Source organism: Astatotilapia calliptera, chromosome 4 (assembly GCF_900246225.1).
Source record: "Astatotilapia calliptera chromosome 4, fAstCal1.2, whole genome shotgun sequence".
NCBI lineage: Eukaryota > Metazoa > Chordata > Actinopteri > Cichliformes > Cichlidae > Astatotilapia > Astatotilapia calliptera.
Window position 1 is genome coordinate 23124922 of NC_039305.1, and position 13863 is coordinate 23138784.

Consider the following 13863-nt stretch of genomic DNA (forward strand, 5'->3'; position numbering starts at 1 on the left):
ATTAACTTATTGGTGAGCTGAATGTTTTCATTACCGAATTGTATGACTTCATTTTACACTTTACACCTTGTAACAGACGATAATTAATGAACTCAGGATCATCAGACCAGTTCTTATTGGAAGTTCTGTTTTGTTTTGTTTTTTTCTTCAGAATATATCAGAACCACTTGTCCTGAAATTTTCAAACCTTGACCTCGGCAATGTTGGTCTGATCCACTTTGATACAGATCAGGATATATCAGCCAAAAAATTCAGTGTTGTTTATATAGTGCCAAATTCCAACAACAGATGCCTCATGGTGCTTTTTATTGTAAGGTAAAAACCCAATAATACCGAGAATACCCTGGTGACCGTGGGGAGGAAAAACTCCCATTTAACAGGAAGAAACCTCTGGCAGAACCAGGCGCAGGGAGTGGCAGCCATCTGCTGTGACCGGTTGGGGGTGAGGGGAGGGAGACAGGACAGAAGACACACAGTGGAAGAGAAAAAGGATTGCCATAACATTCTTTGGACAATCTGTCATCTCCGCGCTTTCAACCAAATAAAACATCTGAATGATTTTAGGCATTGTCATTTTGATCATGGATGCTGACATTAACAATTCAAAGTAATTTTCCACCATATCCACGGGACATATTCTTATTTGCATCACAGTAACTTGTTAAGCTCATAACTCGATTCGTAGGTTTTTTTTAAATCTATGGGATGATAATCTTACTCCAGCTTGCTCTGATGGGTGTGCGCCAGAGTCACCAGATAAAATCACTTCCTTTAATACGAAAGATGGTGAATCTCTGAAAATCAGCTGAAGGGTTTTCATCCTCATCTTGTTAAGTCAGCATGACAACTGTTTCAACAAAATTACCATGTTCACTGTGGCCACATGAAAAATAAAAGGGATGAAGGCACAGCTGATGACAACACTGTCACCTCATGGATAGTTCAACAGTCACTCGATGTGAGAAATTTTATTTTCTCAACTCTCCAGACCAAAAGATGGACGCACAGATGGATATCTGACAGGCACACTCATACATCTTCCACCCTAAATCGCATCCAGCAAAATCCTCTTTTCTTCGATGTGGCTTTTTGTCTCGTCTTTTTCCATCTTCCATCAACCTTTCTTCTCTATCGGTACATCATCCTCCTTTGTGTGTAGAGACAGGTCAATCATTCGTTCACACTTCCAAGTCTCTGGGTATCTTTGTCCAATATCTTCAGACCCTGCAGCAAGGAGTGGTCCTTTACATCTATAAATTTGCAGAAACCTTCTAGGTTTACGGGATGCAGTTCTATAGTTCAAAGGGGGACTGATGATTATTACGGTGAATAACCAGGTGGATTTTTCTGTCTGTCTATTACACATCTTTTCCCTTTTTCTCCTATTGTCAGATTCACTGCCACTTTTCCCGTCAATCTATCAAATTTTGTCTCACAACTCTGTGTACTTTACTTTTCTTTCTGCATTTCAATGTGAGAGCGAGATGGATGGAAGCACTGCTGAGGCACAGTAATATAACAGTGCACATGGAGGACAAAGATGATGGCTGTTCTCTCCAGCTTTCTCTTTCGCAAACACTCTTACAGCTTATGTGTGTGCGCGCGTGTCGGGGATGTTACATTTAAAAAAAATTGTGTGTCTCTATCAAGGAATACAAGAGTACTTTTATTTGCATATTTATTTCTTAATTCTTTTAATAAAAAAGATTTTTTTTTGGTTCCTTTCAGTCGCTGATGTCAAATTCAAATTCAAATTCAAATTCAAATTTTTATTTGTCACGTACACAGTCATACACAGTACGATATGCAGTGAAATGCTTGGACAACTGCTCGTGACCTAAAGAAAACAAAAAAGGAAAAGGCTATGAATAAGATAGGAAATAAATATGAAAAATTAAAAAGGGTAAATTTAACTAGGAAGGAATAAAATATAAATTAAGGTTAAAAATTAAATAACTGTACAACACACTGGGAAAGAATAAGATAAAATATATAAATTAAATTGAAAATAAAATAACTGTACAACAAAATACACAATATAGAACTATATAAGAATGTATGAACAAAATACACAAGAAGTATAAATAAATATATACACAATAACAGCAGCATATACACAATAACAGCAGCAGTGATTTAAGTGATGAAGTGAAAACAATGTCCAGAATGTCCAGTGTGTGTGTAAGAACTGTATGTGTGGGTCAGTACTGTGTGGTGGTGTGATTGTGATTGAGAGACCGTATCGCCTGCGGGAAGAAGCTCCTCCTCAGTCTCTCTGTGTTGGTCTTCAGGGAGCGGAATCGCTTTCCTGACCTCAACAGAGAGAACAGTCTGTTGTTGGGATGGCTGAGGTCCTTCACGATCTTCCTGGCCTTGGTCCAGCACCGCCTGCTGTAGATTGAGTGCAGGTCAGGGAGCTCGGAGCGGATGGTGCGCTCAGCTGACCGCACAACCCTCTGTAGAGCTCGTCTGTCCTGCATGGTGCTGTTCCCGAACCAGGTTAAGATGTTTCCCGCCAGGATGCTCTCTATGGTGCACGAGTAAAAGTTCCTGAGCACCTTGGAGGGCAGTTGGAAGTCTCTCAAGCGTCTGAGGTGGTAGAGACGCTGTCGGGCCTTTTTCACCACAGTGTTGATGTGACAGGACCATGACAGGTCCTGCGTGATGTGAACTCCGAGGTATTTGAAGCTGTCCACTCTCTCCACTGGGCACTCGTTGATGACGGGGGTCTGGTAGTTCCTCTCCTGCTTAGTGCTGAAGTCCACTATCAGCTCCTTTGTCTTACTGACGTTTAGAAGGAGGTTGTTCCTCTGGCACCAGTTCTCCAGATTCCTAATCTCCTTCAGGTAGGCCGTCTCGTTGTTATCAGAGATCAGGCCCACCACGACGGTGTCGTCAGCAAACTTGATGATGGTGGTGGAGCTGGTAGTGGCCACGCAGTCATATGTGTACAGAGAGTACAGCAGGGGGCTCAGAACACACCCCTGGGGGGCTCCAGTGCTGAGAGTGGTGGAGGCTGAGACATGTCCGCCCATCCTTACTGCCTGTGGTCTGCCAGTTAGGAAGTTGGAGATCCACAGACACATAGATGAGCTGAGTCCCAGATGCTCCAGCTTGGTGGTGAGTGTGGAGGGAATTATGGTGTTAAATGCAGAGCTGTAGTCTATGAAGAGCATTTTAACATAATTCCCCCTTCTAGTGTCCAAGTGAGTGAGTGATGTGTGGAGGAGATGAGAGATGGCATCGTCTGTGGAACGATTTGGATGGTAAGCAAACTGTAGTGGGTCCAGTGTGTCTGGTAGTGAAGAAATGATGAAGTCTCTGACCAGGCGTTCAAAGCACTTCATCACTACTGAGGTGAGGGCTACAGGGCGATAGTCATTGAGAGAAGCAGGGTGGGGTTTCTTCGGGACAGGAACAATGATGGACTCTTTGAAGCATGTGGGGATCACCGACTGAGATAAAGAGATGTTGAATATCTCAGTGAACACAGGAGCTAGTTGGTATGCGCAGTCTCTGAGGATACGACCTGGGATGCCGTCTGGTCCTGCTGCTTTCCTGGTGTTCACTCTCTTGAAGGCTCTCCTTACTTCATGCTCGGAGATCACGAGCACGTTTATTTATTGACATTCTAACCTAAAACATTTCATTTCCTCACATCAGATTTTTGCACAGTGAAGTATCCTCAAAAGAGGCCTGGATTTGATTTGGATGCAAGTAGCACATAAAAATCTCAAAGGGGGCTTATTAGGTTCCCTTCCAGCCACTGTAGTAGCTTTGCATGATTCATAATTCAATGTAATCCTTATTTGTTCTGTGGTAGGCACTGATGTGACCCTCCAATTCATCCACTGCTTGAAACAAGCTGCTTTAGCTTCCCCATCTTTGGCCGCTTTTCCAAATGATGGCCACTTTCTTTGGATTGGCTGCCACTCTCAGCAAGATTTGTAGCAATAGCAGTATCTGCATATCTCCTCTCTTTGTGTCTCTGAAATTGAATTTTCAGTGCAATCTGAAGCCGGAGGTTTTGGATCACAGAGACTTGTATGAATGCTGAGCTCATTTTTGAAAACTTATGCCATATTAAATGTGACAACCCAACATATATATTTTCATTAGATGGAGATGACACATTTTTCAAATTGGTTTTGTTAGTGGAGGAAGAAAGAGAATCAGAGGGGGTGGGGAGTTCCAAAAGAATCACAAGGTTATCTAGGACAGAAGGATATTTCAGACAGGCATACCAAGACCCATTCTTAGACCTCTGTGTCATGAACTGGAACAAGAAGTTGACACTGATATCATCTGCAGAGTGAGACAGTAGCATGTTATGAGACGATATTCATCAGATGACACCAAGATAGGATAACCTCTGGGATGTCAAGGTATTTGAGTTTAGTGTGCATAAGGTCACGTGTCATGTTTTAGGGTGATTTTGCATCCATATATGAACAGTGGATTTAAAAGAAAAATCTAAATGTAATTCAAAGGCTTTTAATTCAAGAGACTTAACAAAAGTATTTAGGAAGCTAAACACCTATTTTCATACACAGTTCTTCTTTTTAGAGCTTCAAATGTGATTGGACAAACTAACATAAATATAATAATCATAACATCACAAATATCCTTTGCAATCAGTGACAGCCTAGGCATCAAAATAGGAAACTCTTGGGTTGCTTTTGTCTTTGGGTCATTATCCTTTTGCACTGTGAAGCTCTGTCCCATCAGTTTTGCTTCTATTAGCAGTCAAATCATCACTAAACACTAGTGACCACCAGTTCCACTGGCAGCCATACACCCCAATGCCATGACATTGCTCCAGATGTCGGGGTATGCTTGTGGGTCATGATTTATTTCTCTTCTCCAGATTTTTCTCTTCCCATCATTCTGGTAAAAGTGCATCTTGGTTTGATGTACCCAAAGAATTAAGATGTTTTCTAACCCTCTTGTTCTGGAGTGTAACCAGTTGTTTGCTGCAATCCCTCTATGTTTCCATTTACAAAGGCATCTCTTGAGTGTAGATTTTCACAAAGACGCTGAGATAATGACACCTACCTCCTCCAGAAGAATATGAAGACAAGAGAGAAAGAGGTCAACCCCCCTTTTTTTTTTGCAGTACATCCATGCATTTAAAATATGCAGGGAAGCAGATAGTTCAGAGCAAACTTCCTTTTTCCCTATCTCTTTGTACTTACCAGGTTCCCATTGTGACTGCATTATGTTGGCTTACCTGGATTCCCGCTCAAAGGAATTTCATTCAACCCAACTTCTCTTATTAGCATTTCTCTTTCTTTTCCTCCTTGGAATTCTACCTTATACTTTATCATCTTTGTTGATCTCAAGAATAACCTCCCTTTGTTCTGACGTGATAAGTAATCATGTTTTGCTTAGAATCCTTTTAAAAAGGAGGCCAAAGAAATAATCTGAGAGGAAATTAATAGTCATAATCTTAAATCCCAACTCAATAATTAGCAGTTTTTTAACGCAAATAACTTACACAAATATTTGATCATGATTTGACTAACAAAGCCAGATAAACTCAGGAGAATCCAATAATGAGCCAAACGAGTTTGCATGATTAAGAGTAGATCCGGTCTGCATGACTGCTGCCAATGAATCAGAGAGGTAGGTTGTAATTTTCTACCTTAATGTGCCATTCTGTGCACAACAACATATCCAAATCCATTTGGAGCAATCTCAAACAAACATTGACAAATGGGAGTCCCATAAGTAAACACGAGCCAAAAATCTTTTTTAATGAAAACGGTGCAGCGGCAAACCAATCGTTTGTAGCAGCAGGGCGACTGGAAACATTCAGATGCTGTTCGGGAGGGTGGAGTCTGTGCTGCCATGGTATTGGGACAAAAGAAAAACTCCCAAACATTTGTTTTTTGTCTCTAAATGTGAGCCAATGATTAACCTAGAGTCCTGCAGTCTTTGGGGTTTGAGATAAACCCAAACACATAAGGCAAACTCTGGGATTGATCCTTCCTCACATTCGGTCCTTTTGCTTTGACAACATTCAACCCCTCTGTACACCATCTTACATCGAAATTCCTTTGCATCATCTACTGTCAACCTTCTAGCCCTCTACTCCTTCACTAGAGAGAATGCTCTCTTTGCATTCCTCTTTAAATCTCTCCTTTGTCATTACTATTTTAATTTCTGCACTTTCATCACCCACCTTTATCTCCCTCCTGGCTTCAGTTGTCACAACTCCATCAGCTCTCTCTCTGTCTCTCTCTTCTTCCCTCCTTCGTCCTGTCACCCTGCTGACTCCTCTTGGCAGGCAACAGCGAGAAGCACCCAGGCAATGAGGGAATCAAGGTAACTCCCTCTGCGGCCCTTTGGCTGGACAAAGTGAGAACTTAAAAGGAGTGTACTAGCAAAAAAACGTAATGGATGGAAGGAGGGATAGAAATTCCTGTCACAACGTTGCAACAAAATTAGATAAAGATGGAGGGAAGAAAAAGGAGAATACACAGCAGCAAGGACAGGGGCAGAGGAATTAAAAGAGAAGGTTATTTTTAGTTTCGAGTTCTCACATAAGATCCTAAACCTGAACATAATAAGGTATTTGTCAGTACCTTCAATTTCATATCATTGCTTTTTGCCACCCTACAAGTAACTGTGACTAGATTACTGATCTCATATCTCAGTTTCCCAGTTTCTGTCAACATGTTGTAACTAAAAATGTATGATTGGAAAAGAAAGAGGTCAGTATCATTTGGGGGTGGTTTAAATCCCACATAAGAATGGCAGACACCACCAGTAACATTATATAGACTAGGAAGGTCATTGGAGAACTCGATTTAATGCCATTAAAACCTTGTAAGGATTGCAAAGTCATGGTGATGACAGTCTCAGGCAAATATACAAAACATTTCATAATTAGATGGCAAAGATAATAAATCTTTGCCCGTTTAAACACTTTTCTTTCTAAAATAAATACCCAGCATGAAATTGATAGTAGCCTCATAACTACAATATCTTTACAGTAACTGGGATGATAGCACCTGGTGTCCACAGTCGCTCGACAGAGAATACACACCCCTGTTTTTAATGTCTCACTCACACTCCTGCACTCAGCATTCACAATGCATGCATGAGTCCCAAACACACAAACACAGACTTGTTTACGGCTCTTACATGCAGACAGTAGTGCCTAAGCCTTGGACTGTCTTTCTAAAGGTCACTGTGAGCGATTCTTTAGTGGAAACAGCTGTTTCCACAGCTATAAGTACTTCACATCTATAAGTGAGCCTCAGGGACAATTCCTGCACTGAGTGTGCTCTGCTGGGCCGGAGATGTAATACCTGCCACTGCCTGAGTGATCAACAGCAGCGTGGTCCTCTTGCAGGTTCTTTCTCTGCACTGTTCACTGTGGAGGTGTACTTCTCTGCAAATTTTATTCAGAATACTGTTCAATTTTCTTTTCCTTAATTCATATCTTAACTTCAGAAAACTGATTTTAGAAAATCTAACAATTAACGATTCACAAAGCCCCTCCCTTAGAAAGGAAGTAACGAGGTATGAATCAGCAGCCTGGGTAAGCCACAGCAGTTTCTTCTAAAAGTGAGATTCATGCCTCTGCATTAAATCTACATTGTAGGTATATAGCATCCGCAAACCCTTCTGAAACCCTAGCTAGCTTTGATTGACCCACTGTGGACATATTGTTGGCTTCTGTCAGTTCCTGGCCGCCTGTTCTTCTGATTCGATTTTCCAAATCAATGGAAAGAGAATGGATAAACTAGTGTTTACTGGGAACTAAAAGCGCTATATAAATGCAATCCATTATTATTATTATTATCATTAAGTACTGTTTTGGCAGCAAAACTGCAAAGCAACACCCCCAGCATTGGTATAAATGCTGGAAACATCGTAGGGGCTACATCGATTCAAAGCAGAAGTATAAATCACACATAAGCAAAAGGAATGTAGGCCATACAGAGTTAAAAGTACCAAGGATGGGGACTTTTTTTTGAGAAACTTTTAACTTGGCTCTTTTTCATGTCTGAAATCTTCTCTCATGTATCCTCTTTTTTACATTGGATTTGGGAATGTTTGCTTTGGGCCCAATATACCCTTTATGGAAATATATTCTTCTTTTTTTCCCCACTATATATTCTAGATAACCAAACTAGTATTGTTAAGTATCCTGTTTGCACCTACCTCATGGGCTTATATTAGCATAATTAGCTAACGTTTACAGCCAACTCAAGGGGCTAATGTTAGCTTAATTAGCTAGCCACATGACAAATTTCACCATCAGATATAAACAGAAATCAAAAATGTTTTGCCACCACAGGTGTAAACGACAAAGTATAACAATACAGGAAATCCTGAGCATCAATACTAACTAAAAAAAAGATTATTAGACAAAGCATCATAAGAAATACCCTAAAGACGATTTTGTATGCCAACTTTCTAACAGTTTAAATGATCAAGAGATAGAAAACAACAGTGATAGAGAGCAGGGCCTTGTAATTTGTCACTGATGATGTGGAATGCCTTAAAGGAGGAATTCGTAGAGGAGAATTAAAAGTGAAAATTAAAAGTTTAAGAGAATGGAGAGAGAGGAAGAGAGAGAGAGAGAGAGAGGCAAAGAGAAGTAGTGGAGTGAGTGATAGGATCAGAGACGGATTAGAGGACAGAGCAAAGTCCCTCGGGTGGGAGGTGTGAGAAAATTAGGTGGAGAAATCGAATGGCTGGAAGGAGGGAGAGCTAGAGTGAGGGAGGGGTGAGAAAGGGTGAGCATAAGAAAAGAAATCTGGCTGGAACGAGGGGTGGAGATTGATCCAAGATTATTAATAGTAATGTTTGATTTGCACGGGTCCAGTCAGGAAAGCGATACAGGCCAACCTAGCGGGATAACATCCCTGTCCCCACACTGAACCCGGAGCCCATTTTTCATCCTAAAATAGTTGGAGAGGACAGGTATAAAACTGAAAGAGCAGAGCCTCTGATCTTTGACTGGACATCCCTCCTGAACCCATCTCGCCCCTCTTCCCGCCTTAAACCCGTCCACCAGCAACAAGGTAAGAGGAAGAATGAGGGAGAGACAAAAAGTTTGCCTGAAAGAAAAAGACAGCGATAAATGAGAGATGAAACGACAAAGGCCAGTGCTTTAAGTGTAACCTGCAGCAGATCACACTTGACAATGATTTTCAGGTACCTTCCTCACAGGGCTGATGAACGCTTACAGCTGGCTTTGCTTTCTAATCAAATGAAGTGATGGATGCAACTAAACAGGAAAAGCAATTTGCCTTCTTTCACTGTCTCCATAGAGTCTGCTTAGATTTAGATAGAGCGACAGGATATCAACAAAGTAATCACTTTCTGATAGTAACGCTTTGCTGCCAGAATTAAAGGACACAGGTTTGCAACACCGCTTACGTGTGAAATCTGTCAAGGTCAAATTTTAATTACCACTTAATGAGATTGAAAGCAGTGTCCTGTCCGTGCTCCATGGTAATGCATCTGTAGCAAAATGCTGATGAAGTACGGGAAATTTCTCTTGAGAATAAATCCATGTGCTTATGATTAAAATGTTGCATATTACTCACATACTAAACTGTGCCATGAATATTAATGAGGAGAACAATACTTTAGTGGTTGCAGTCTTAATTAATGAGGAGACAGAGTTTTTTGGTGCAAACATGACACAGGGACGTGCCCCTCGGGTAAAGTGGTACAACTTTTGCCATCTTTGCTCGTGGGCCGTCATTAATGGTGTATCTGCTTCACACCAGGACATTCTTATTACGTTGGCATAATTTAAAGTACAGTTTTACTTCAGGTGCCAAATGACATATCTCTTATATACTGGTCTCTAAAAACTTACTGTACAGGAAGAGCAAAAAGATGCATGTCTCCTGCTTGAAATACACAATAACACACCCCATGTATATAAAGCTTCACTTCAGACTAACAGATTCAGCCCATAGCACACTGAAATGTCTAAAAAATTATTTGTATGATCATTGTTATGATTAGATTACAAGTTTTGTTTTCCTTTGACCAGGAACTGAATATTTTCTTGTAAAACAATGCACAGATCCTTCTGCACACACACACATACGCACATGCAAACCACAAATGCAGCGCTGTTGCTGATGGCAAGCTGTAACTGTGTGGTTAAGCTATCCTCTCCCGTACCTGCCAGCGGATTAGACAGTGGCCAGTGGTGATAACAGCCAAATGATCCCCATGCCTCTGCTGCTCTTATCAAATCCTCTTTTTACTCGCTGCAGTCGCCCGTGGCTACATGCACGCACAAGTGTGTTTGTTTCAGTTACGGAACTGACACCACTGTACCATCTCTTCCCATAAGGAGCGGTATACAATCGATAAGCAGTCTTATGCACTCTAACAGATAGCTCTGGTTGAGGTAATTTTGCAGATCAGTGGCGATTCAGATTAAAAGCTTTCAGGGAGAAAGAAAATCATTGAGGGCTCCCTTTGTTTCAAGAAAGAATAGCCCATTAGAGTGCTTCATTGTCTTCACATTAATGGTGTAGCTAAAGCTGCTGGCACCCTTTAAGGGAACTGAATGACAAATGTTAAATACTGAAATCTTTTGTAGGGATATGAAATGCACTGTATGGTTATAGGCCAAATGAAAAATTGTGGAGTTTTTAATTACAAAATAAACCTCGCTGTTGGCGATCGTAATGAAACCTTAAATCAGCATAAAGCTTGAGGGGTGTTTAAGTCACATAATAACAATAATTCCACTAGAATGTGTTTATTGTTTAATGTTAGATTGCTGTAAAATGCCAGAGAGGCGGAAAGAGAAAAAATGAAGAAGGTTCATTTTCAGTTCACACTGCAGTAATACTGAAGGGGCACCTTGCCTTGGTTTATCTATATAAGTCTAACACACACTGGCACACACATATTACCTCAGCTTTTAACAGAGTTCCTCTCAAACACACACACACACACACACACACACACACACACACACACACACACACACACACACACACACACACACACACACACTCTCTCTCTCAGATTCACATTCTCAAATGAGCACAAACGGCTCAGGTTTCTTGAAATGCAAGTATATTCTTCCTGCATTCCACCTCTTTACTCGAGTCTGCCTGGCACCTCAGTAACACATTTAAAAACTTTCACACGCACACGCACACACACGCAAATATATTCACACATCCATGCAGCTGTTACTGTAAACTGGAGAGTTGGCACTCTTGCACTATAGTTGGGTTTCCCACACCTAGCAAGACCATCAGAGTCATGTGACTTCCCAAGTCTTTCCCCACTTTAAAAGGTTCACAGGCAAGCCTTGTGTAAACCAGAACTGCCTTTGAGATGTTACTTTATCCTCAAGAAATACGAAGCGTTTTCTAAAGTTCGGTCTTTGTAGAATAACTTTCAATTTTTTATTTAGCCAGACAAAAGATGTCATCTAATAATAATCAAACATTTCACCAATTATGAGCTAAATGTGTTACTGTATACACTGTGTACAAATAAATTACTCTGTTAATAAATAGGCAAAATTACAAATGGTTCATTATCTGACATTTTAATAAACTACTAGAAAAGTAATAACAATAAGAAGTAAATAATATACAAAGCAGTCATTGAGTCCACACTTTGAAATACATGAATAAATTCATAAATGCATAATGGACTTTGCTTGTTGTGGACATGGATCATGTTGACTTCTTAATAATTGTGCTACTATGGCTGTTCGTTTTAGATTCATTTCGTGGTATTGAATGAAATCCCCCGACATTAAAGTTTAGAGTTAAAGCAATCTGTCAACTTTTTAAAAAATCTGCTGATTACCTTTCTCACTCATTAGTACATTTGATAAAACAAATATTTAATATGCCCATGAATAAGCTTTAGAGTTGTTGGTATGTGGATTTCTCTTATGCTAAGAACAAATTTCATCCACTTCCTTCCAATCTATTCTGGCTCCAGTATCGTATACTTCAGGCACGCCTGATATTTCAAGTGTTCTCATTTGACTTTGCAAGAAAGTCGAGCAAACTGAATTTATTTATTTTTAAAGAAGTATTTAGAGATGCTCTTCTATAAACAGAATAGTTGATCGACTGTTGCCTTCCTATAAGCTTGGCCATTTTCTCTGACCTCTTTCATTGGCAAGACCTTTTCATTGGATATTTTCTCTTTCCCAGACGGCTCTCTATGAACCCTAGAGATGGTAAGTCTCAAGAGATCGGCAGTTTCTGAAATACTCGGACCACTCCATCTGGCGCCAACAACTATGCCACTCTCCTGACAGACTTTCTGACTAATGGGTCACAATGCGTGAGGGTGAATCATGTATTTTCTGATGTGCTCTCCTCTTGTACTGGATCACCCCAGGGTTGCTGCCTCTCTCTCCTCTTCTGTTCATTCTGTACACGAATGAGTGTCGCAGCAATTTCACGAACAGACACATCCTGAAGTTTGCTGATGACACAGTGATCGTCAGTCTTCTGGTGGGGGACGAGTCAGGCCATGGACAGGTTGTAGATGATTTTGTGGATTAATGTGATGAGTCCTTCCTTTCACTCAATGTGTCAAAAACTAAAGACATGATTATTGATTTTAGGAAGTCCTTTTATAGCTCATCACCCACTATCATTAAAACTGCTGATATTGGGATCGTTGAGAGTTATAAATATCTAGGTGTGGTACTTGACCATAAACTGTGTTTTGAATCTCATGCTGATGCCACTACTAAAAAAGTTCAACAAAGACTGTTCTTTTTAAGGAGAATGAGATCTTTTAATGTCTCATCTGAGATGTTGTCTTTGTTTCATAGAAGTTTTATCGAATCTGTGATGTCTTTTTGTATCGCTGCCTGGTTTGGTAACCTGATGGTGAGGAATAAGAATTGGTTGGGTCTTTTGGTAGAAACTACTAGCAAAATTTCAGGGCGCTGGAAAGATGGACTTTTGGCCATTTACAATAAAAATGTGCTTAGAAAGGCTCATTCTATTGTTCATTGTTCGAACCATCCACTTCACAGTGAGTTTGAGTTGTTGCCTCCTGACCTCTGAGGAAGACCAAAAGACTCCAAGCTTCTTTTATCCCTACTGCATCCTGTCTCCTAAATGGCATATAACCGTTCTGGGATTTTCTATTACTATCATTGTCATTTTATATGATTGTTTTGTTTACTTTTATCCTGTTGCTAAACTAATTTCCCTTTTGGGACAATAAAGATTGAATTTGAATTGAATTATATGATTGGCTGATTAGATCATTGCATCGATGAGAATTAAAATGAATGCCATGTGATCTACTAATCACATAGACATTACCAACATTAAAAATGAAATAAAATGACACCAACGAAGAAAATCTGCACATTTCCTCAAATACCTAATTTATCTAATAGATTATTAAAAGAGATCTGGGATGTTATAGATTAACTTTGGTGTATTTTTACCATCCTCACAAGGTGAACTGTTAGTCTGTTTGTATGCGTGCAGGTGTGTCTGCGTGGTCAAATGTGCTACTGTAACAGGAAATATCACAAAGATGGATTTTTGGATTTTAGCAGTTTTTTGTGTCTTTCAGAGGAAAGGCTTGGTCAGCATGTAAAAGCATCATTCGCATGAATTTACTGGTGTATAGTTGAAACCAAAATGACTCTGAAGATAGGTTTGCTTAACCGTTAAGGGTCATAAAGGTACATAAAGAGCTGCTAAACATTCATTTTATTGTGGCTATTAAACACAGTGATATCTGAGGCATGATGCAGCAAAGAACAGGCGGCATGAGTCATTTGCAACCTGCGGAAATGTATAGGTCATACAGACCGTATTTCCAACAATGAGAAGGATGGAGGGGTGATATTGGCCAGTTCAG

At 40.2% G+C, this 13863-nt stretch overlaps 1 protein-coding gene across 2 annotated transcripts in view; it reads left to right on the forward strand.

The window, feature by feature from the left end:
• The window catches only part of pvalb6 (parvalbumin 6), a 53887-nt gene that overhangs the window by 33465 nt on the left and 6559 nt on the right, over positions 1-13863 (forward strand). The window contains exon 1 of one of the 2 annotated variants that reach the window (XM_026165560.1): positions 8814-9041. The exons of the other annotated variant lie outside the window; for it this stretch is intronic. The gene's annotated coding sequence lies outside the window, so the exon portion shown is untranslated. Of the gene's footprint in view, positions 1-8813; positions 9042-13863 lie in introns of those variants that run through there. 2 annotated transcript variants of the gene reach the window in all.